Source organism: Dasypus novemcinctus, chromosome 19 (assembly GCF_030445035.2).
Source record: "Dasypus novemcinctus isolate mDasNov1 chromosome 19, mDasNov1.1.hap2, whole genome shotgun sequence".
NCBI classification, from domain to species: Eukaryota; Metazoa; Chordata; class Mammalia; order Cingulata; family Dasypodidae; genus Dasypus; species Dasypus novemcinctus.
In genome coordinates this window covers 77408436-77431419 of record NC_080691.1, presented here as the reverse complement: position 1 = coordinate 77431419, position 22984 = coordinate 77408436, and positions in this window count along the sequence as shown.

Below are 22984 nucleotides of genomic sequence, written 5' to 3'. Positions count from 1 at the left end.
AACATGGTTCCATTTTGATTTACATTAGGGTTTATATTTTAGACTGTACAATTTTCTAAATTTTTATTTACCTTATGTTTTACATTGTGGCTTACATTTTAACCTACAGACTTTTATACATTTTTTGTGTAATTTAACATGTCCTATATCCACCATTGCATGATCTTTTTGGACACTTCCATTATCCCCCACTTACCCAACTTCCATTTATTATATACCTCTCTCCCCTTCCCATTAGGGCCCATAGTGACAATCAATCTTCACTGTTTGAAGGACCAGATTCACAGATACTTGCAACAAGGCTTAGGGCTTGACATACTAGACTGCCCTAACACATTGGGAGCCACCAATTCTCTCGAGAGACACAATTCCCTCTGAGAACCTCCACAGGATGTGGGTACACCTTCCCACTCATTGTATGGGTCTCCACCCAATGATATAACACACTATGACAAAATAAGCCCTCACATACTCCCTAGAAGCCTGCCCTTGTGCCAGATGCCCCTTCTTAAGCACCTTAAGAAGGTAATTCTTCCTTCTCATATTTTCTGAATGGTTTTCTCAACTTTATGGTTTCTACCACATACCTGACATCCTCCCATGTTCAACTGTTACCCCAAGCCCTACCCCGAATTCCTTGGGCCATCAGACCCATCTTCCCAACCCTAGCACCCCTCATTCCTGCAAAGCACCACCTAAAGTTATCACTACGCATCAATCTTACCCCTTTCCTATTCAAATACTACCGCCAGTTTATCATAGATTTCGCCCATGTACGCATCAGCTCACAAAATTCCTCTCCCCACAACTTCCTTTAGGCCTACCATCCAGTCTCTAGCTCTCTGAGACAGCTTGGTTTGCTTATTTCATATCAGAGTGGTCATGTAGTATTTGTCCTTCAATGCCTGGCTTGCTTCACTCAACATAAGGTCCTCAAGATTCATCCATGTTATCCCATGTGTTTGTGCTGTATTCCTTCTTATAACTGAGTAGTATTCCTTTGCATGTGTATACCACATTTTATTTTTCCATTCATCTGTTGATGGGCATTTGGGTTGATTCCAACCTTTGGCAATAGCGAATAATGCTGCTATGAACCTAGGTTTACATTTATCAGTTTGTGTCCTTGTTTGCAGTTTTACTGGGTATATACCCAGCAGTGGAATTGCTGGGTCATATGGCAAATCTATAGCTAGTTTTTTGAGAAACTACATACTGTCCTCTAGAATGGTTGGATCCTTCTGCATTCCCACCAACAGTGGATGAGTTCTTTCATTCCTCCATATCCTCTCCAACACTTGAAGTCTTCTGTTTTTTTTGATAGCCACCAGTTTTATGGGAGTAAGATGTTATCTCATTGTAGTTTTGATTCACATTTCCCTAATAGCTAGTGATTTTGAGCATTTTTTCATGTGCTTTTTAGTCATTTGTATTTTTCCCTTAGAGAAGCGTCTATTCAAATCTCTTTCCTATTTTTTAAATGGGTTGATTTTCTTTTTATTTTTGAGATATAGGAGTTCTTTATATATGCAGGATATTAGTCTCCTATCAGATATAGTTTTACCAAATATTTTCCTCGATTGGGTAGGCTATCTTTCCACATTCTTGACAAACACCTGTTAGGTGCAAAAGGCTTTAATTTTAAGAAGGTTCCATTTATCTATTTGTTCTTTTTCTGCCTTTTCTTTGGGTGTGAGATTCATGAAGCTATTTCATATTACAAGATACTGTAGATGCTTCCCTTCGTTGTTTTAGAAAGTATTTATGGTCTTGGCTCTTATATTTTGATCTTTGATATATCTTGAGTTGATTTTTGTATTAGGTGTGAAATGGTAATCATCTTTCATTCTTTTGCATATGGGTATCCAATTCTCCAGTCGCCATTTGTTGAATAGTCCATTCTTTCCCAGTTGAATGGTCTTGGTGGCCTTATCAAATATCATATGACTGTATATATGAGGATGCATATCAGAACTCTCAGTTCAGTTTCATTGATCAGTGTGTTTATCCTAATGCCAATATGCCATTTTCACTACTGAATTTTGTAATATATTTTGAAGTCAGGTAGTGTGATTCCTCCAATTTGAGTTTTCTTTTTCAGTATGTCTTTGGGTATTGAGTGCCACTTTCCTTTCAAAATAAATTTCATAGTTAGTTTTTCTAGTTCATTAAAAATGAGTATTGATTTTATTGGGATTATTTTGAAACTGTAGATCAGTTTTGGTATGATAGACATCTTAATAATTAGTCTCCCTATCCATGAACAGGAAATATTCTTCCATTTTTTTAGATCTTCTTGGGTTTCCTTGAACAATGTGGTGTAGTTTTCTGTGCATAAGTCTTTTACATCTTTAGTTAAATTTATTCCTAGGGATTTGATTTTTTTATTTACTGTATTAGTCATGGTTCTCTAGAGAAACAGAACCAACAAGGAATATCTGTGAATAGTAAGATATTGATCAGAGGCTGTCACAGCTGTGGGGATGCACCAGTCCAGGTTCTGCAGGCAGGGTGCAACCAAGAGTGCTGACGAATGTCCAATGAAGATTCTTGATGAGTTCCGGGAGATGTTGGCTCTCCAAAGATGAGCTGGGAAATTCTCTCTCAATGCTGGAATCACTTCCTCTTTTAAGGGATTTGACTGATTGGGTTAAGCGTCACTCATTGCTGATGGCAATCTCCCTGATTGATGTAATTATAACCAACAATCTATGATTTAACCACTGCAGTAATGTCAATGGTGACTAACATCCATAAATGCCCTTGTATTACACTTAGCCCAGTGCTTCCTTGTCCAAACAACTGGAAATAGTTACCTGGCCAAGTTGACACAATAGCCTAACCATCACATTTACTATTGTAAATGGTATTTGTTCCTTTATTTCCTCCTTAGATTGCTCATTATTGGTGTACAGAAATGCTACCGATTTTTGTGAATTGATCTTATAACCTGCTAGTTTACTGAACTCATAAGTTCTTTGCTGTAGACTTCTCAAGGTTTTCTATGTATAGGATCATGTTGTTTGCAAATACTGAAAGTTTGACTCTTTTCTTTCCAATTTGGATGCCTTTTATATCAGGTTCTTGCCTCAGTGCTCGAGCAAGTACTTCTAAGACAATGTTAAATAGAAGGGGTGATACTGGGCATCCTTGTCTTGATCCTGATCTTAGAGGGAAAAATTTTAGGATTTCAACATTGTAAATGATGCTAACTGTGGGTTTTTCATATATATCTTTTATCATGTTCAGAAATTTTCCTTATATTTTTCTGCATCTATAGATATGATCATGTGATTTTTTTCCTTCAATCTGTTTATGTGGTTTATTACATTAATTGATTTTCTCATGTTGTTCCATCCTTGCATACCAGAAATGAAAACCATTTGCTCATGGTGTATAATTCATTTCATGTGTTGTTGAATATCAGTAGCAAGTATTTTGTTGAGGATATTCACATGTAGGTTCATTAAGAGCGATTCGTCTGTAATTTTCCTTTCTTGTGGTGCCTTTGTTTGGCTTTCATATTAGGGTAATGTTGGCATTATAGAATGAGTTAGGCAATGTTCCTCCTATTTTGATTTTTTGGAAGAGTTTAAGCAAGGTTGGTGTTAGGTCTTTCCAGAATGTTTGGTAGAATTCATCTGGCACAGGGTTCTGGTCTGTTTGGAGGATTTTATAGATTAATTCTATCACTTGTGAACGGTTTGTTGAGATCGTCAATTTCTTCTTTCATCAATGTAGGTTGCTTATGTGTTTCTAATGGACACTTATGTGTCTATTTCCTCTAAATTGTTCTTCTTGTTAGAATATAATATTTCAAAGTATCCTTTTATGATAGTTTTTATTTCTGTGGGGTCAGTGTTGATATACATTTTCTAATTTCATATTTTGTGTTTGCATCTTCTCTTTTATTTTTCTTATTCTAGGTAAGAGTTTGTCAGTTTTCTTGATCTTCCCAAGGAACCAGCCCTTCATTTTGTTTATTTTTTTAGTGCTTTCTTATTTTTTATTTCACTGATTTTTACTCTGATCTTTGTTATTTCTTTCTTTCTTCATCCTTTGGGGTGAATTTGTTGGTTTTTTACTAACTCCTTCAAGTGTACAGTTAGTTCTTCAATTTTAGCTTTCTTCATATTTGATGATATGAATTTATCATTATGAATTCTTCTCTCAGTACAGGTTTTGCTGCACCCCATAAGTTTTTTTCTTCTCTCTTTCCTCTTTTTTCTTTATTTTCTTTTAAATGTTACATTAAAAAATTAAGTCTCCATATACCCCCCTAGCCCCCCACCCCACTCCTCCCACATCAACAAACTCATCCATCATTTTGGCACAGTCACTGCACCTGGTGAATACATTGCAGAGCACTGCTGCACCACATGGATAGTGGTTTACATTGTAGTCTACACTCACCCCCAGTCCACTCAGTGGAACATGGCAGGATGCACAATGTCCAGCATCTGTCCCTGCAGGACCACCCATGACAACTCCGAATAGTGAAAATGCCCCCACATCATATCTCTTCTTCCCTCTCCCTACCATCAGCAGCTACCATGGCCACTTTCTCCACAACAATTTCTTCCCTTACTAAGTTTTGATATGTTGTCTTATCATTTTCATTTGTTTCAAGTTAGTTATTGATTTCTTTGAGACTTCCTCCTTGACACACTATTTTTCTAAGAGTGTGTTGTTTAATTTCCATATCCTGTTGCCAAATCTGGGTCTCTGGCCTTTGCAGATTTCAAGTTTCATTCCACTGTGGTCAGAGAAATTATATGATTACAATCTTTCTGAATTCATGGAGACTTTTTCTGTGGCCTAGAATGTGGTCTATCTTGGAGAATGATCCATGTGCACTTGAGAAGAATATTTATCCTACTGTATTTGGGTGTAATGTTCTGTATATGTCTATTAGGTCCAGATCCTCTATTATATTGTTCAATATCTTTGTTTCTTTATTGATTCTCTGTTTAGCTGTTCTGTCCAATGTTGACAGTGGTGTATTAAAGTGCCCCACTCTAATTGTAGAGGCATCTATTCCTTCACTTATTTTTTCCAGCATTTGCCTCATGTATTTGGAGGCGCCCTTGTTAGGGGTCTAAATTTTATGATTGTTCTTTCTTCTGGAAAGAGTATTCTTTTCACTAATATGTAATGTTCATGTTTGTCTATCACAATAGTTTTTTTCATTTAAAGTCTATATTGCCTGATATTAATATAGCTACTCCCACCCTTTTCTGGTTATTGTTTGCCTATAAGATTGTTTTCCAGCCATTCAGTTTCAATCTTCTTGAATTCCTGGGTCCAAGATGTCTTTCTTATAGAGAGCATATAGATGGGTCATATTTCCTTATCCTTTTTTCCAATCTGTGTCTCTTAAGAGAATAGTTTAATACATTGACATTTAGTGTTATTACTTTCAAGGAATTACTTATATTAGCCATGATTTATTTGGATTTGTGTTTGTCAGATTTTGTTTGAACTTTTTTTCTCTTTTTATGTTTTTAGTTGCTCTTACAATCTCCTCCAACTCTGTCTCTGCTGTTTTTTTGTTTTGATTTTTTTTTCTCCTGCAGAACTTCAGTATTTCTTGAAGGGCAGATTTCTTGTTGGCATACTCTCTTAGTTTCTGTTTATCTATGAATATTTTGAACTCTCCATTATTTTTTGAATGCTAGTCTTGCTGGATAGAGTATTCTTGGTTGAAAATTTTTTTTCATTTAGTACATTGACTATGTCATACCACTGCCTTCTTGCCTCCATGGTTTCAGATGAGAAATCAGCACTTAATCCTATGGAACCTCCTTTTTATGTGATTTTTTTTCTTTTCTCTTGTTGCTTTTAGAATTTTCTCTTTGTCTTTAGCATTGGGTAATTTGACAAGTATATGTCTTAGGGTAGGCCTGTTGGGATTTATACTGTTTGAGGTGCATTGGGTTTTCTGGTCATGTACATCCATCTCCATCAATAAGTTTGGGAAGTTTTCAGCCATTATTTCCTCCAACACCTCTTCTGTCTCCTTTCCCTTCTCTTCTCCTTCTCAAATGCTCATAATTCATATGTTTGTATATTTTACTTTGTAATTCAGGTCCCTAAGTCCCTGTTGGATATTTTCTTTTTATTGGTCAGTTTTTCTCTTTGATTTCAGGTGTACTGTCTTTGACATCATTAATTCTTTCTTCTGCCCCTTCAAATCTGCTGTTTTTGGCTGAGAGTGTAATTTTGATTTTCTGGATTGTGCTGTTCATCACCATCATATCTGTTATACTTTAGTGTATGATTACAATTTCTTCTGTATACTCTCCAAGTGTTTTCTTAATATCCTTAATCTCTACCTTCACTTTATTAAATTAGTACATGATATATGTTTTGAGAGTTTTGATTAGATGGTGGATGTTCCACTCCTATTCCTGCTTTTTAGTTTGTTCATTGGATTGGGCAATGGTTTCCTCATTATTGGAATCATTTGCAATTTTTCGTTGCTGTCTGGTTATCATTTTTACTTGATGGGTTAATTCAATTGATTATCTTCTTTGCCTAGTCTTGGGATTTATTTAGGTATTGTTTTTGAGAACATGTTAAGTCCTCTCTTTGTCACTTTATTCTTCTTATTCTATTTCCTTGTTGTTGGCTAAGTTCTCTTGAAGGAAAATATTAGGGCAAGAGAAAGCAAAAGGAGTAAGGAAAGAAAAAGTATAATAATTGTATTGATAGTAAATGTTAGCATAAGAACCATGTGAGAACTAGGAGAGTGGATATTAAACTCATGTAAGCTGTGTAGAGTTATAACAGTAAAAAAGTGGAGTACCTATAATTAAATGGTAAACTGAAAAAGGGGAGGAATATAGTATGAATTAAAAGGCCAACGTGGTCAGAAGAAAGGGAAAGAGAAAAGAAAGGACAATTATGTAAAGAGTAATAAAAGATAGAAAATAAAATAGAGGTATTAGATATAAAAAGTCAGAAAAATTGGGAGCTAACCAAAGAGAGGCGGAATATAGGAGAAACAATAGATGAAGGAGGAGAGAATGATGTAAAGGAAAGGGGATAGCATTGGTAGCCAAAATCAGTACACACAGGAAAGAGGAAATCGAGGATGAGGAAGCACAGCAAATAAGAATCACTGCCTGCAGCACCTAATATAAAAAAAGAAATTGAAAGAAGAGGGGAAAAAGCAAGCAAGAAAGGGGAAAAGAAAAAAGAAAAAAAAGGAAAAAAGGGCCATGTGACTATAAAAAGGAAGGAAAAACAAGAAAACAAGCCAAAAATATAGACCAGACAATGCCTTCACAAAAGGAATCCTCTTTGCAATTGAATAAACTCCTTAGGAGTCTGACTTTCCCCCTTTCTCCCTTCCTCACTTCCCTCTCTCCCAGGGAAGCAGGAAGGCTGTGTGTTTGGGCTCCTGGAGGAGATTCAAATGGGACCCTGGTGATCCAACTCACGACAGAAAATAATGGATCTCAGTTTTTTGAGAGATAACACCCACACCTTGCCAGGAATCCTCATTATGCTATTGGAAACCTGCAAATCATGTCCTACTGTCCCTCTCCCTTAGGTGTGCTAAAGAGGGCTAGTTAATTTTCTGACTCCAACTTTCAGACCATGTTTCCTATCCCAGTGTGTTTAGGTAAATTGGGCTTTCTCAGAAGATTGCCTCTCCTCTCTTCCTAGGTTCTCCCCAAGTCAGCGAGTATGGTCCTTCAAACTCAAAAAAAAAGGGGGGGGGGCAGAAAACTGAACCACATTCTTCTGGCCCCTCTGCACCTCCAACCAAAACCCTCCCACTCCTGGAGTTAATCCAAGCCCAGAGGGTTAGGGGAATTCTGTAATTTGGAGAGTGCTGGTTTCAGGGAACAGATGCCTGGTAGAATGCAGATTTGGGGTTTTTGGGTCTGGAGAATGTGGGTTGCAAGGGTGCTGGGAGCATGGACTTGTGGTTCATGTATTTGGGGAACATGGGGCTTGGGAATGCTGCCATGTGACTGGCAGTTTTCAGGGAACACTGTGGACTTTAGCCATAGGGGAAAGGGTTTGCCTTCCTGCAACTCCCAGTTTTCAGTGTTAGAAACCCATAGTTTTACCTTCATCAAGCATTACTTTTGTTGCAGTCTCTCCAGATTGACATCTAGACACCACCTGCTTTGTAGTTTCCCAAAACAGCCCACTCCAGCAGATTCCATCTGCACTCAACCAGTCTTTTTCATGAGAGATGATGAGGGTGTACTCAGTAGGATGCCATCTTGCCCCACCCCCAATGTTTTCTCTTTCTACTCTCATGTTCTGTATATAGATTGCACTGCCTGGTGCACTTTCTCACTACCACACTTCTATTTCCTTTTAGATGGCTTCACCAAAAAGTTTATTTATTTTTTGCATGGATTATAATTTACATTGCAGTTTACACTCTCTCCCAGTATGTTCAGTGGGTTATGGCAAGATACATAATGTACAGTATCTGTCCTTGCAATATCATTTAGGACAACCCCAAGTCCCAAAAATGCTCCCACATCACATCTTTTCTTCCCTCTCCCTCCCCTCAGCAACTACTGTGGCCACTATCTCCACATCAATGACATAATTTCTTCAATTTCTAGAGTTACAATAGTATGATAGCAGAATGCCAGTAAGTCCACTCTAATTCATATTCTATTCTTCTATCCTGTGTATCCTGGGATGGTGGTGTGCACTCCACATCTGCATCAATAGTGACTTAGATCCCACATGATTGATGGATGCAAGTCTCCTGCTTGCAGTTATAGGCACTCTCAGTTATCTGGTGCGGTGGTTGACTATCTTCACCTCCCTGTTAGCAGACACGGGTAAGTTCAATAAACTGGAAAGTAGGAGTTGCAACTCTGTTGAGGCTTAGGGCCAGCTGGCACATCAATACAGAGAGAATGTGATGAAAGTAGGGCTTGCTCAAGGTTTTCTGACATTTAAGTTGAAAGCTGTGGGGTGGGGGGCAAAGCCATTCCCCTAGGGCTGAGAGCCATGGCATTTCAGGAACACCACCAGTTGCCCGATTGTGTTCCTGAGCCCTGTGTTCCCCATGCACATGATCCCCAGGCTGGTGTTTCCTGAACTTTGCTTTCCCCAAGAATCACATTCCCCATGACCCACATTCCCCAGGCAGGAGAACCCTGAACCCACATTCTCCCAAGCCCAAGTTCCCCAACCCCAGCACACCCTGAGCTCCAGAATTCCCCTAGCCCTCAGTCTCAGACAAACTCCAAGAGTGGGAGGGTTTTGATGGGGGGTGCAAAGGGGCCTGAGGTGTTCAGGTTCAATTTTTTGATCTCCCTTTTGTTTGAGTTTGGAGGGGCATACCAGCTGGCTTGGGGAGAGCCTAGGAAGAGGGAAGAGGTGAATATGTTGAGAAAGCCCAATTTATCTAAACACCCTTTGATAGGGAAACGTGAACTGGGAGAAGGTGGAGTCAGAAAATTAACGAGCCACCCATAGCACACCTAAGGGAAAGGGACAGTAGGACATGCTTTGTTGGCTTCCAATAGCATATTTAGGGTTCCTGGCAAGGTGTGGGTGCTCTCTGTCAAGAAACTAAGAGTCATTATTTTCTGTGGTGAGTTGGTTCACCAGGGTCCCATTTGAATCTCTGAGGAGAGCCCTCATGCAGACTTCCTGCTGCCTTGGGGAGAGGGAAGTAAGGAAAAGAGAAAAGGGGAAGATCAGACACTTAACCAGTTTATTCAATTGCAAAGAGGATTCCTTGCTTGAGGCATTGTCTGGTCTTCTTTTTTTAGTATGTTTTCTTGTTTTTCCTTCCTCTTTATCTCCCCATGGCACTTTTTTTCTTGCTTGCTTATTTTTCCTTTTTTTTTTTTCTATGAGATGCTGCAGGCAGTGTTTCTTATTTGCTGTACTTCCTCATCCTCGATTTTCTCTTTTCTGTGTGTACTTATTGTCTACCAACACTTTCCCCTTTCCTTTAAATCTTTCTATCCTACATTGTCTATTGTTTCTCTACATTCCACCTCTCTTTGTTTAGCACCCAATTTTTCTGATTTTTTTTCTAATGCCTCCATTCTGTATTCTATCTTTTATTCACTCTTTATGTTATTGTCCTTTCTTTTTGCTTTCCTTCTCTCCTGACCACACTGGTGTTTTAATTCATAATATCTTCTTCCCCATACTCAGTTTATGATTTCATCATAAGTAATCCACTTTATAACTGTTGTTTCTCTACACAGCTTACATGAGTTTACATATTCATTCTAATAGATCTCATATAGTTCTTCTGCTAACATTTACTATCAGTACTACTATTATACTTTTTCTTTTCTTACCCCTTTTGCTTTCCCTGGCCCTAATATTTTCCTCTAAGGCAACTTAGACAAAAAGGAAATAGAATAAGAAGAACAAAGTGTTGGAGAGAAGTCTTAATATGCACACAAAAACAACTCCTAAATAAAATCCAAACCTGGACATAGAAGTTAATCAACTGATTAAATCCATCAAGATAAAACGTTGACCAGACAGCAACAAAAAATTACAAAACATCCTAATAATCAGGAAAACATGCCCCAATCCAATGAACAAACTAAAAACCAGAAAGAAGAGCAGAACATTAAACAACTAATCAATGCTCTCAAAACAAATATCATCGAAAAATTTAATGAAGTGAAGGGAGTGGTGGAAGATATTAAGAAAACAATTGCAGAGCGAACAGAAGAAATTGCAGTCTTACACAAAAAGATAATGGATATGATGGTGATGAAGAGCACTATTCAAGAAATCAAAAATACACTCTCAGCAAATAGCAGCAATTAGAATAAGCATAGGAAAGAATTAGTGGTGTGGAAGACAGTACATCTGAAATCAAACAGATAGTAGAACTGATCAATAAAAAGATAGAATAAATCCAGCTGAGACTTAGGAAGCTGAATGACAATGCAAAATACACAAACATATGCATTATAGGCATCCCAAAAGGTGAGGATAAGGGAAAGAGGACAGAAGAGGTGTTGGAGGAAATAATGGCTGAAAATTTCCCAAATCTACTGAGGGAAGTGGATGTACATGTCCAGGATGCACAATGCACCCCAAAGAGCATAAATCCCAACAAGCCTACCCTAAGACATATACATGTCAAATTATCCAATGTTCAAGACAAAGAGAAAATTCTAAAAGCAGCAAGGAAAAAGAAAACCATCACATACAAAGGAGGCCCCATATGATTAAGTGCTGATCTCTCATCTGAAACCATGGAAGCAAGAAAGCAGTGGTATGACATAGTCAAGGTACTAAGAGAAAAAATTTTCCAACCAAGAATACTCTACTCAGCTAAGCTAGCATTCAAAAGTGATGGAGAGTTCAAAATATTCACAGATAAATAGAAACTAAGAGAGTGTTCCAACAAGAACCCTGCCCTTCAAGAAATACTAAAGGAAGTTCTGCAAGAAGAAAGAAAAAAACAGGAGAGGCAGACTTGGAGGAGAGTGTAAGAGCAACTAAAAAGACAAAAAGAGAATGAAAAAACAAAATATGACAAACACAAGTCCAAAAAAATACAACTAATTTAAATAATTCATTGAAAGTAATAACATGGAATGTCAATTGATTAAGCTCATGTGTCAAAAGATTCAGGCTGGAAGATTGGTTAAGGATATATGGTCCATCTATAAGCTGTTCCCAAGAAACACATCATAGACCCAGGGATTCAAGGAGGTTGAAAGTGAATGGCTGGAAAACAATCTTACAAACAAACAATAACCAAAAAAGGGCAGGAGTGGCTATATTAATATCAGAAAAATAGACTTTAAATGCAAAACAATTGTGAGACAAAGATAGGCACTACATATTAGTGGAAGGGATAATCTTTCAAGAAGAATGAACAACCATAACATTTATGCTCCTAACAAGAGCACCTTGAAATATGTGAGGCAAACAGTGGAAAAACTAAGTGAAAGAATAGACACCTCTACGATTATAGTGGGGGACTTTAATACACCACTATCAACTTTGGACAGAACATCTCAAAAGAGAATCAATAAAGAAACAAAACTTTGAACAGTATATTAGAGGAGCTGGATCTAATAGACATATACAGAACATTACACCCAAATACAGCAGAATATACATTTTTTTCACAAGTGCACATGGATCATTCTCCAAAATAGACCATATACTAGGTCACAAAAAAGACCTAATGAATTCAGAAAGTTCAAAATCATACAAAATAATTTCTCTGAGTGCAGTGGAGTAAAGCTGGAAATCTGCAAGGGCCAGAGGTCAGATTTCACTCCAAGGTATGGAAAATACACAACACAGTCTTAGAAAAATGGTGGGTCAAGGAGGAAATCTCAAAATAAATTAATAACTACCTTGAAACTAATAAAAATGATAACACAACATATCCAAACTTATGGGATGCAGCAAAGCAGTACTGAGAGGGAAATATATAGCCACAAATTCATAGATCAAAAAAGAAGAGCTAAAATTAAAGAACTAACTGTACATTTAGAGGAATTATTTAAAAAAAGAAACTAAGTAACCCCAAAGGAAGAGGAAAGAAAGAAATAAAAAAAATAAGAGCAGAACTACATGAAATAGAAAACAAGAAAGCATTTGAAAAGATAAACAAAACCAAGAGCTGGTTCGTTAAGAAGATCAATAAAATTGACAAACCCTTAGCTAAACTAACAAAGAGAAGAAGAGAGAAGATGCAAATACACAAAATTAGAAATGAAAAAGGAGCTACCATGACTGACCCCACGGAAATAAAGACTATCATAACAGGATACTTTGAAAAGCTATATTCAAACAAGAAGGACAATTTAGAGGAAATGGATAAATTCCTAAAAACTCATAAGAAATTTATATTGATGCAAGAAGAAATTGACAATCTCAACAAATCACAAGTAAAGAGAGAATCAGTAATTTAAAAAACTCCAAACTAAGAAGAGGCCTTGGCCAGATGGCTTCACAGGTGAATTATACAAAACATTCCAGAAAGAACTATTGTCAATCTTGCTTAAACTCTTCCAAAAATTGAAACAGGGAGAACAGTGCCTAACTCATAAACATTACTCTAGTACCAAAACCAAACAAAGAAACCACAAGGAAGGAAAATTACAAACCAATTTCTCTAATGAACCTAGATGCAAAAATCCTCAACAAAATACTTGCTAATCATATTCAACAACACATTAAATGAATTATACACCATGATCAAGTGGGATTCATTCTGGGGATGCAAGGAAGGTTCAACATAAGAAAATCTATTAATATAATACACCATATAAACAGATTGAAGGAAAAAATCACATGATCATATCTATAGATGTAGAAAAAGCATTTGACAAAATACAGCACCCTTTCTTGGGATAAAAACACTGCAAAAGATCAGAATAGAAGGAAATTTTCTGAACATGATAAAGGGTATATATGAAAAACCCACAGCCAACATCACTTACAATGGTGAAAACCTTAAATCTTTTCCTCTAAGATCAGGAACAAGACAAGGGAGCCCAATGTCACCTCTTCTATTTAACATTGTCTTAGAAGTACTTGCTCAAGCACTGAGGCAAGAACCAGACATAAAAGGCACCCAAATTGGAAAGGAAGAGGTCAAAATTTCATTACTTGTAGATGACATGATCCTATATATAGAAAACTCTGAGACTACAAGACAGCTTATAGAACTTATAAATGAGTTCAGTAAATTCGCAGGTTATAAGATCAATGCATAAAAATCAGTAGCATTTTTTTACACCAATAATGAGCAATCTCAGGAGGAAATCAAGAAACAAATACCATTTACAATAGTAAATAAATAAATCAAACACCTAGGAATAAATTTAACTGAAGATGTAAAAGACTTTTACACAGAGAACTACACAAGACTGTTCAAGGAAATCACAGAAGACCTAAATAAATGGAAGAATATTCCCTGTTCATGGAAAGGAAGACTAAATATTATTAAGATGTCTATCCTACCAAAACTGATCTACACATTCAATGCAATCCCACTAAAAATCAACACAGCATTCTTTAAGAAACTAGAAAAACTACCTATGAAATTTATTTGGAAAAGAAAGAGGCCCCAAATACCCAAATACATATTGAAAAAGAAAAATGAAATTGGAGGAATCACACTGTGTGACTTCAAAACATACTACAAAGCAGCAGTAGTGAAAACAACATGGTATTGGCACAAGGATAGACACACAGACCAATGGAACCAAATTGAGAGTCTGATATAAATCCTCATATATACAATCATATAATATTTGATAAGGCCACCAAACCCTCTCAACTGGGTGAGAATGACCTCTTCAACAAAGGGTGCCTGGAGAACTGGATATCCATATGTAAAAGAATGAAAGAGGATTACCATCTCACACCTTATACAAAAATCAGCTCAAGTGTATCAAAGAACTAAATATAAGAGCCATGACAATAAAGACTTTGGAAAGCAATGTAGGGAACCATCTACAGTACCTCGTAATAGGAAATGGCTTCATGAATTTCACACCCAAAGCACACGCAGCAAAAGAACAAAAAGATAAATGGGACTTCCTCAAAATTAAACCCTTCTGCACCTCAAAGGAGTTTGTCAAGAATGTGAAAAGACAGCCTACACAATGGGAGAAAATATTTGGTAACCAAATACCTGATAGGAGACTTATATCCTGCATATATAAACTCCTCTATCTTGAAAATAAAAAGACAAACAACACATTTAAAACATGGGGAAAAGATTTAAACAAACATTTCTCCAAAGAAGAAATACAAATGGCTGAAAAACATGAAAAAAATGCTCCAGATCTCTAGCTATTAAGGAAATGCAAATCAAAGCTACAATGAGATACCATCTTACTCCCATAAGATTGGCAGATATGAAAAAAAAAACAAAACAGAAGACTACAAGTGCTGGAGAGGATGTGGAGGAATGGGAACACTCATCCACTGCTGACAAGAATGCAGAAGGATTCAGACATTTTGGAGGACAGTTTGGCGGTTTCTCAAAAAACCAGCTATAGATTTGCCATATGACCCAGCAATTCCACTGCTGGGTATATAACCAGTAGAACTGAAAACAAGGACACAAATCGATATATGCACACAAATTTTCATAGCAGCATTGTTCACTACAGTCAAAAGTTGGAATCAACCCCAAAGCCCATCAACAGATTCAGGGATAAAGAAAATGTGATATATACATATAATGGAATACTACTCAGCTTTAAGAATGAATACACTACAAACACATGTGATAATACGGATGAATCTTGAGAACCTTATATTGAGTCAAGCAACCCAGGCATTGAAGGAGAAATACTACATGACCTCAATGATAGGAAATAAGTAAACCAAGCTGCCCCAGAGAGCTAGAAACTGGATGATAGGCATAAAGGAATTTGGGGGGTAGAGGAAGGTTGTAAGTGACACCTACCTAGGTGAAATCTATGGTAAGCTGGAAGTAAGTGTTTGTACAGGGAAGGGATAAAATGGGGGCATAGGGATACTTTTGGGTGGGGCTTTGTGGGCTTGAGAGTGACTAGGGATGGGAGGGTGGGTAATATGGCCCAAGAAATTGGGCAGAGGGTGGGGGAACATATGAACATAGGAGATTATCAGGGAAGTGGTTGAGCCGTATAATGTTGAGAAAACTTTTTCAAAATTATAATAAGGAAGATTACCTGTTTAAGATGCTTAAAGGGGAGAATCTGGCACAGGGCAGGCTTCTAGGGAATGTGTGAGTGCTCATTTTGTCATAGTGGGTTATATCATTGGATGGAGACCCATACTATGAGAGTGAAGGTATACCCACATCCTGGGGAGGCCTGATGTTCTCAAATAGAGGGAATTGCATCTCTCGAGAGAAATGGTGGCTCCCAATACTTTAGGGCAGGCAAGCATGTCAAGCCCTCAACATTGTTTTAAGTATATCTGAATAGAGCCCTTCAAGGAATGAAGATTGATCATCTCTGTGGACCCAGAGGGGAGGGGGAAAGACGTTTTAAATATATGGAACCAGTGTAACTGTGGGGCAATTGAAGTGTTCCACAAGATTATGCAAGAATGGGGAAATGGACTTGGCCCAGTGGTTAGGGCGTCCGTCTACCACATGGGAGGTCCGCGATTCAAGCCCTGGGCCTCCTTGACCCGTGTGGAGCTGGCCCATGTGCAGCGCTGTTGCACGCAGGGAGTGCCCTGCCACTTAGGGGTGTCCCCCACATAGGGGAGCCCCACGCGCAAGGGGTGCGCCCCAGACGGAGAGCCGCCCAGCGCGAAAGAAAAGTGCAGCCTGCCCAGGAATGGTGCTGCCCACACTTCCTGTGCCGCTGACAACAGAAGCAGACAAGGAAACAAGACGCAGCAAATAGACACAGAGAACAGAGAACAGACAACTGGGGTGGGGGGGGGGGATTAAATAAATAAATAAATCTTAAAAAAAAAAAAAGATTATGCAAGAAAGCATATAGGACACGTTATATTACACCGAAAATGTATAGGGACCTATAGAGTAAAATGTAAATCATAATGTAAAACATAAGATAACTAAAAATTTAGAACATTGTATAGTTTAAAATATAAACCATAATGTAACTATAATGTAAACCCAAGTGTAACCTTGTTTGAAAGCTATTGTCTCAATATCTGTACATCAGTTGCAGAAAATATAGTATGAACATACAAAAAGATTATTGCCAGGGAAAGGACAAAGTGTTTTATGTTGGATATGTGGGAGTACTGTATACTGTATATATGAATTACTGTGATCTAAAACTTTTTTGAAGACAAGCTTAATAATTTGAAAAAGAAAAAAAAAGAAAAAGAAAGGTCATAGGCACTGAGGAAGAGATGGAAAAAGTTGCCTTGCCAATGTGCATACAGGGCAACACTTATTGCAGTGATGGAAGGCAAAACATCAATAACACAGTTTCTGCATTTAAACAATTTTTAAAAGATTTATTTATTTATTTATTTCTCTCCCCTTCTCTCCCTCCCCCCACCCTGGTTGTCTGTTCTCTGTGTCTATTTGCTGCATCTTCTTCTTTGTCCACTTCTGTTCTCAGGGGCATAGGAATCTGATTCTTTTGGTTGTGTCATCTTGTTGTGTCAGCTCTCTGTGTGGGTGGTGCCATTCTTAGGCAGGCTGCACTTTCCTTCACACTGAGTGGCTCTCCTTATGGGGCACTTTTCTTGCACGTGGTGCTCCCCTATGCAGAGGACACCCCTGTGTGGCATGGCACTCCTTGCGTGCATCAACACTTCACTTGGGCCAGCTCCACATGGGCCAAGGAGGCCCGAGGGTTTGAACCATGGACCTCTGATGTGGTAGATGGATGCCCAAACCACTGGGCCAAGTCTGCTTCCCTAAAATTTTTTGATACCCCTATTTATTTTTACTTTAATTTTTTAAATTAGTTTGTATTCTAGATCTAACTTTTAAACCCATCACTATATTCCATTTTACTATTAATTGAACCCAGTAATATATTAGGCATCATTTTTGAAGAAGTTTTGGACCACAGACAGGTTCAACAATGACAGGGGAGAAATACTGGTGTAGGGTGTTATTGATAGGGGGCACAATGTTGAGATGGACTTTCCCAAGGCATATATCCAGGGTACATGAAAATATTTGGATATTTTCCTAGAGGCTACAGTTAAAAATGACAATTGACGGAGTGCTGAGTTCCTAACCAGGGGAGCTCTATCACATTCCCCAATGGAACAGCAACAATCCCCAAAGAGCAATGGCTAAGACCAATAAAGAAGGATAGTCCAACAATGAACCCTTGATACTAATGAATGTGCTTGTGAGCCTGTGTGCCTGAAATAAGAACTAGGCCTAGAGCAGCAGGGTGCCTAATAGTTATCTCCTGAGAGCCTCCATATTGCTCAAATGTTGCCAATCTCAAAGCCAAACTCAGCATGTAAATGCATTGCCTTCCCCCCAGCATGGGACATGACTCCTGGGGATAAGCCTCCCTGGTACCAAGGGATTACTACCAAGTACCAGCTGGTGATGTAACTAGAAAATGACCTTGAATAAAAGGGTCAACTCAGAACAGCAGAATATCTCAGCCTACATGTAATATCAGGTGTTAAAAAAATGTTGACCCTGAGTAAAAGGGGGAAATGGAAAGGACAAATGAGTTTATATGGCTATGAGTCTCCAAAAAAGAGGCAGTAGGTCATCAGAGTGGTTGCCCTTACACACACCTCAGCAGAGTCTCAGAGACAGCTAAAGTAGATACAACCCCAGTAATTGGTTCTTCTGAGGGCTACAGAGACCAAGAAGTTCTACAGTCATGGCAGATGGAATGTAGTGCCATGTCAGTTAGCCCTACTTTTGAGTTTGTATTCCTGAATGTGATGGAGTTGGACTCAGATGTGATCTGTGTCCACAAGCCTCTCCTGTTACTTTTACCAGACTTGTGGTTGATGCTGGGTTTTGGTGCATACTCAGGGCACCTGAATCTCTGGACTGTCCATGTGACAGCCTCAACAGACTTACAACTCTTACCGTCTGATTTACTGGACTTACTGCAGCCAGCTAACAGGGAGGTGATGAGGGTCAACCACCACACCAAGGAGCCAAGAGTGCCTACAGTGGTAAGCAAAAGAATTGCATCCATCATCCATGTGGAATCTAAACCCCTCTCAATATAAAGGTGGAGTGGACAAAACCACCCCAGGGCCAACAGAATGGAGGAATAGAGTATGGATTGTAGTGGACTTACTGATATTCTTCTATGGAACTATTTTGATTAGTAATGGAAGAAATTGTAGCACTGATATGGAGAAAGTGGACATGGTAGCTGCTGAGGATTGGGAGTGGGAAGAAGAGATATGACATGAGGGCATTTTCAGGACTTGGAGTTGTCCTGGGTGGTACTGCAGGGACTGTTACTGGACATTGTATGTTCTCCCATGCCCACTGTGTGGACTGGGGGAGAGTGTAAAGTATAATGTGGACCATTGACCATGTGGTGCAGCAGGGTTCAGAGATGTATTCACCAAGTGTAATTAATGTCCCATGATGATGGAAGAGGTTGTTGTTATGTGAGGAATGGAGTGAAGGGGTGGGATATGGGGACCTCATATTTTTTAATATAACATTAAAAAAATAAAGACAAAAAATGAAAGTAGAAAGAACAATTAGAATCATTTATGCCCCAAACCAGGGTGCCTCCAAACATGTGAGGCAAACACTGGAAAAAAATAAGTGAAGTAAGAAATAGTTCCAGAATTATAGTGGGGCACTTTAATACACCACTATCACCATTGGACAGAACAGTTCAACAGAGAATCAATATAGAAACAGAATTTGAGCAATATATTAGAGGAGATGGACCTAATAGATATATACAGATCATTACATCCCAAATACAGCAGGACATACATTCTTCTCATGTGCACATGGACCATTCTCCAAGATATACCATGTGCTAGGCCATAGAGAAAGTCTCAATGAATTCAGAAAGACTGAAATCATACAAAATAATTTCTCTGACCACAGTGGAATGACATTGGAGAACTGCAAGGGGCAGATATGCACATTTGGCACCAACATATGGAAATTAACCAACACACAATTAGACAAACATGGGTCAAGGAAGAAATCTAAAAAAATCAGTAACTACCTTGAAACTAATGAAAATAATAACACAATATCAAAACTTATGGGATGCAGCAAAAGCTGTATTGAGAGGGAAATTCATAGCTATAAATTCATACATCAAAAAAGAATAAATAGGTAAAATAGACGACCTAACTGCCCACCTGGAGGAATAAGTAAAAAACAGCAACACATTAAGCACAAAGAAAGAAGAAAGAACAAAGATCAGACCAGAAAGCAATGAAATAGAAAATTAGAAAGTGCTTGAAAATAAACAAAACTACAAACTGTTTCTTTGAGAAGATCAATAAAATTGACAAAGCCAATTTTATTGTTAGCTAGACTAACAAAGAAAAAAAGAGAGAAGATGCAATATAGAAAATAAGAAATGAGAAAGGGGATATCACCACTGTCCCCACAGAAATAAAGACTACCATAAGAGGATAATTTGAAAAACTGTTTTCCAAAAAGGAGGATAATTTAGAGGAAATGGACAAATTCCTAGAAACAGAAATGTAGCCTATATTGATGACAGAAAAATTTGATCACCTCAACAAACCAATACCAAGTAAAGAGATAGAATCAATTATAAACTCCCCAAATAAGAAAGGCCCTGTGCCAGATGACTTCACAGGGGAATTCTACCAATCATTCCAGAAAGAACTAATACCAATCTCACTTAAACTCTTCCAAAAAATTGAAACAGAAAGAACAGTGCCTAACTCATTCTATGATGCCAACATTACCCTAATACCAAAGCCAAACAAAGACCATCACAAGAAAAGAAAATTACAGAACAATCTAATGAACCTAAATGTGAAAATCCTCAATAAAATACTTGCTAATCATATTCAACAACAGATTAAACAAATTATGAACCATGAACAAGTGGGTTCTATTCCTGCTATGCAAGGATGGTTCAACATAAGAAAATCAATTAATGTAATACATCACATAAACAGATCAAAAGAAAAAACAGATGCAAAAAAAGCATTTGACAAAATACAGCACCCTCTCTTGATAAAGTAATGCAAAAGATAGGAATAGAAGGAAACTTTCTGAACATGTTAAAGGGTATATATGAAAAACACACAGCTAATATCATTTACAATTGCGTAATCCTAAAAATCTTTCCCTCTAAGGTCAGGAACAAGACAAGGATGTCCATTGTCACCCCTTCTATTTAATATTATCTTAGAAGTACTTGCTCAAGCACTGAGGCAAGAATGAGATTATAAAAAGGCATCCATATTTGAAGGGAAGAAGTGAAAATTTCACTATTTGTAGATGACAGGATCCTATACATAGAAAGCCCTGAGAAGTCTACAACAAAACTTCTAGAACTTATAAATGAGTTCAATTAATTTGCAGGGTATAAAATCAATGCACAAAAATCAGTATCATTTCTCTACACCAATAATGAGCAATCTGAGGAGGAAATCAAGAAACAAATATCATTTACAATAGTAAATAAAAAAGCCAAACAACTAGGCATAAATTTAACTAAAGATGTAACATGAAAACTACACAACACTTTTCAAGGAAATCAAGGAAGAATGAAATAAATGGAAGAATATTCTCTGTTCATACAGAGAAGACTAAATATCATTAATGTGTCTCTCCTATTCAAACTGATGTACAGATTCAATGCAATCCCAATAAAAATCATCACAGCATTTTTAATGAACTAGAAAAACTAACTATGAAATTTATTTGGAAAGGAAATAGGCCCCTAATAGCCAAATACATATTGAAAAATAAAAATAAAATTGGAGGAATCATATTACCTGACTTCAAAGCTTACTACAAATCCACAGAAGTGAAAACAGCATAGCATTGGCACAGGGATAGACACACTGAACAATGGAACTGAATTGAGAGTACTGATATAGATACTGATACATATGGTCATCTGATGTTCAACAAGCCCACCAAGCCAACTCAACTGGGAGAGAATGGCCTCTTCAATAAATGGTGCCTGGAGAATTGGATATCCATATGCAAAAGAACTAAAGAGGATTACCATACCATGCCTCATAGGAAAATCAACTCAAGATGTATCAAAGACCTAAATATAAGAGCCAAGACCATAAAGATCTTGGAAAACAATGTAGGAAGCACCTACAGGACCTTACAATAGGAAATGGCTTCATGAACTTCACACCCAAAGCATGAGCAGCAAAAGAACAAATAGATAAATGGGACTTCCTCTAATTTAAAGCCTTCTGCACCTCAAAGGTGTTTGTAAAGAACTAGAAAAGACAGCCTACCCAATGGGAGAAAATATTTGGAAGACATACATATGATAGGAGAGTAAAGAATCCATTTTAAAAATGGGCAAGAGATTTAGAGAGACGCTTCTCCAAAGAAGAAATACATATGACTAAAAGTCACATGAAAAAATGCCCAAAATCACTAGCTGTTAGGGAAATGAAAATCAAAATTACAATGAGATACCATCTTACTCCCATAAGACTGATGGCAATCAAAACAAAACAAAACAAAACAAAACAAAACAAAACAGAAGACTACAAGTCTTGGAAAGAATGTGGAGGAATGGGAACACTCATCTACTGTTGGTGGGAATAAAGGAACCAGCCATTCTGGAGGGCAGTTTGGTGGTTTCTCAAAACTCTAGCAATAGATTTGGCATATGACCAGGCAATCCCCTGCTGGGTATAAACCCAGAAGAACTGAAAACAAGGAAACAAACAGATATATGCACGCCAATGTTCAGAGCAGCACTATTCACTATTGGCAAAAGTTGGAACCAACCCAAATGCCCATCAACAGATGAATGGATAAACTAAATGAGGTATACACTTACAATGGAATACTACTCAGTTATAAGAAGGAATACTTTAGAAACACTTGGGATAACGTGGATGAATCTTGAGGGCCTTATGTTGAGTGAAGCAACCTTGGCATTGAAGGACAAATACTATGTGACCACTCTGATATGAAATAAGAAAACCAAACTGTTACAGAGAGCTAGACTCTGGTTGATAACCTTACAGGAACTTGAGGGTGAGAGGAAGGTTCTGAGCTGATGCCTACATATGTGAAATCTATGATAAAGTGGAGGTAATTATCTGTACAGGGAAGGGATTAGATGGGGGCATAGGGATCCCTTTGGGTGGGGCTTTGGAGGCTTGACAGGTTCTAGGGTTGGGAGGATGAGTCAGATGGCCCAATGAATTGGGGAATGGTTGGAGGAACAATTGAAAATGGGACATCGTCGGGTATGTAGTTGAAACTATAATGTTGAGAAAACTCCTTAGAAAATATTACAAGGGTTACCTGTTTAAGGTGCTAAGGGGGGGGGGGCACGCATTTGGCAAACTTCTAGGGTACATGTGAATGCTCTTCTTGTCATAACATGTTATA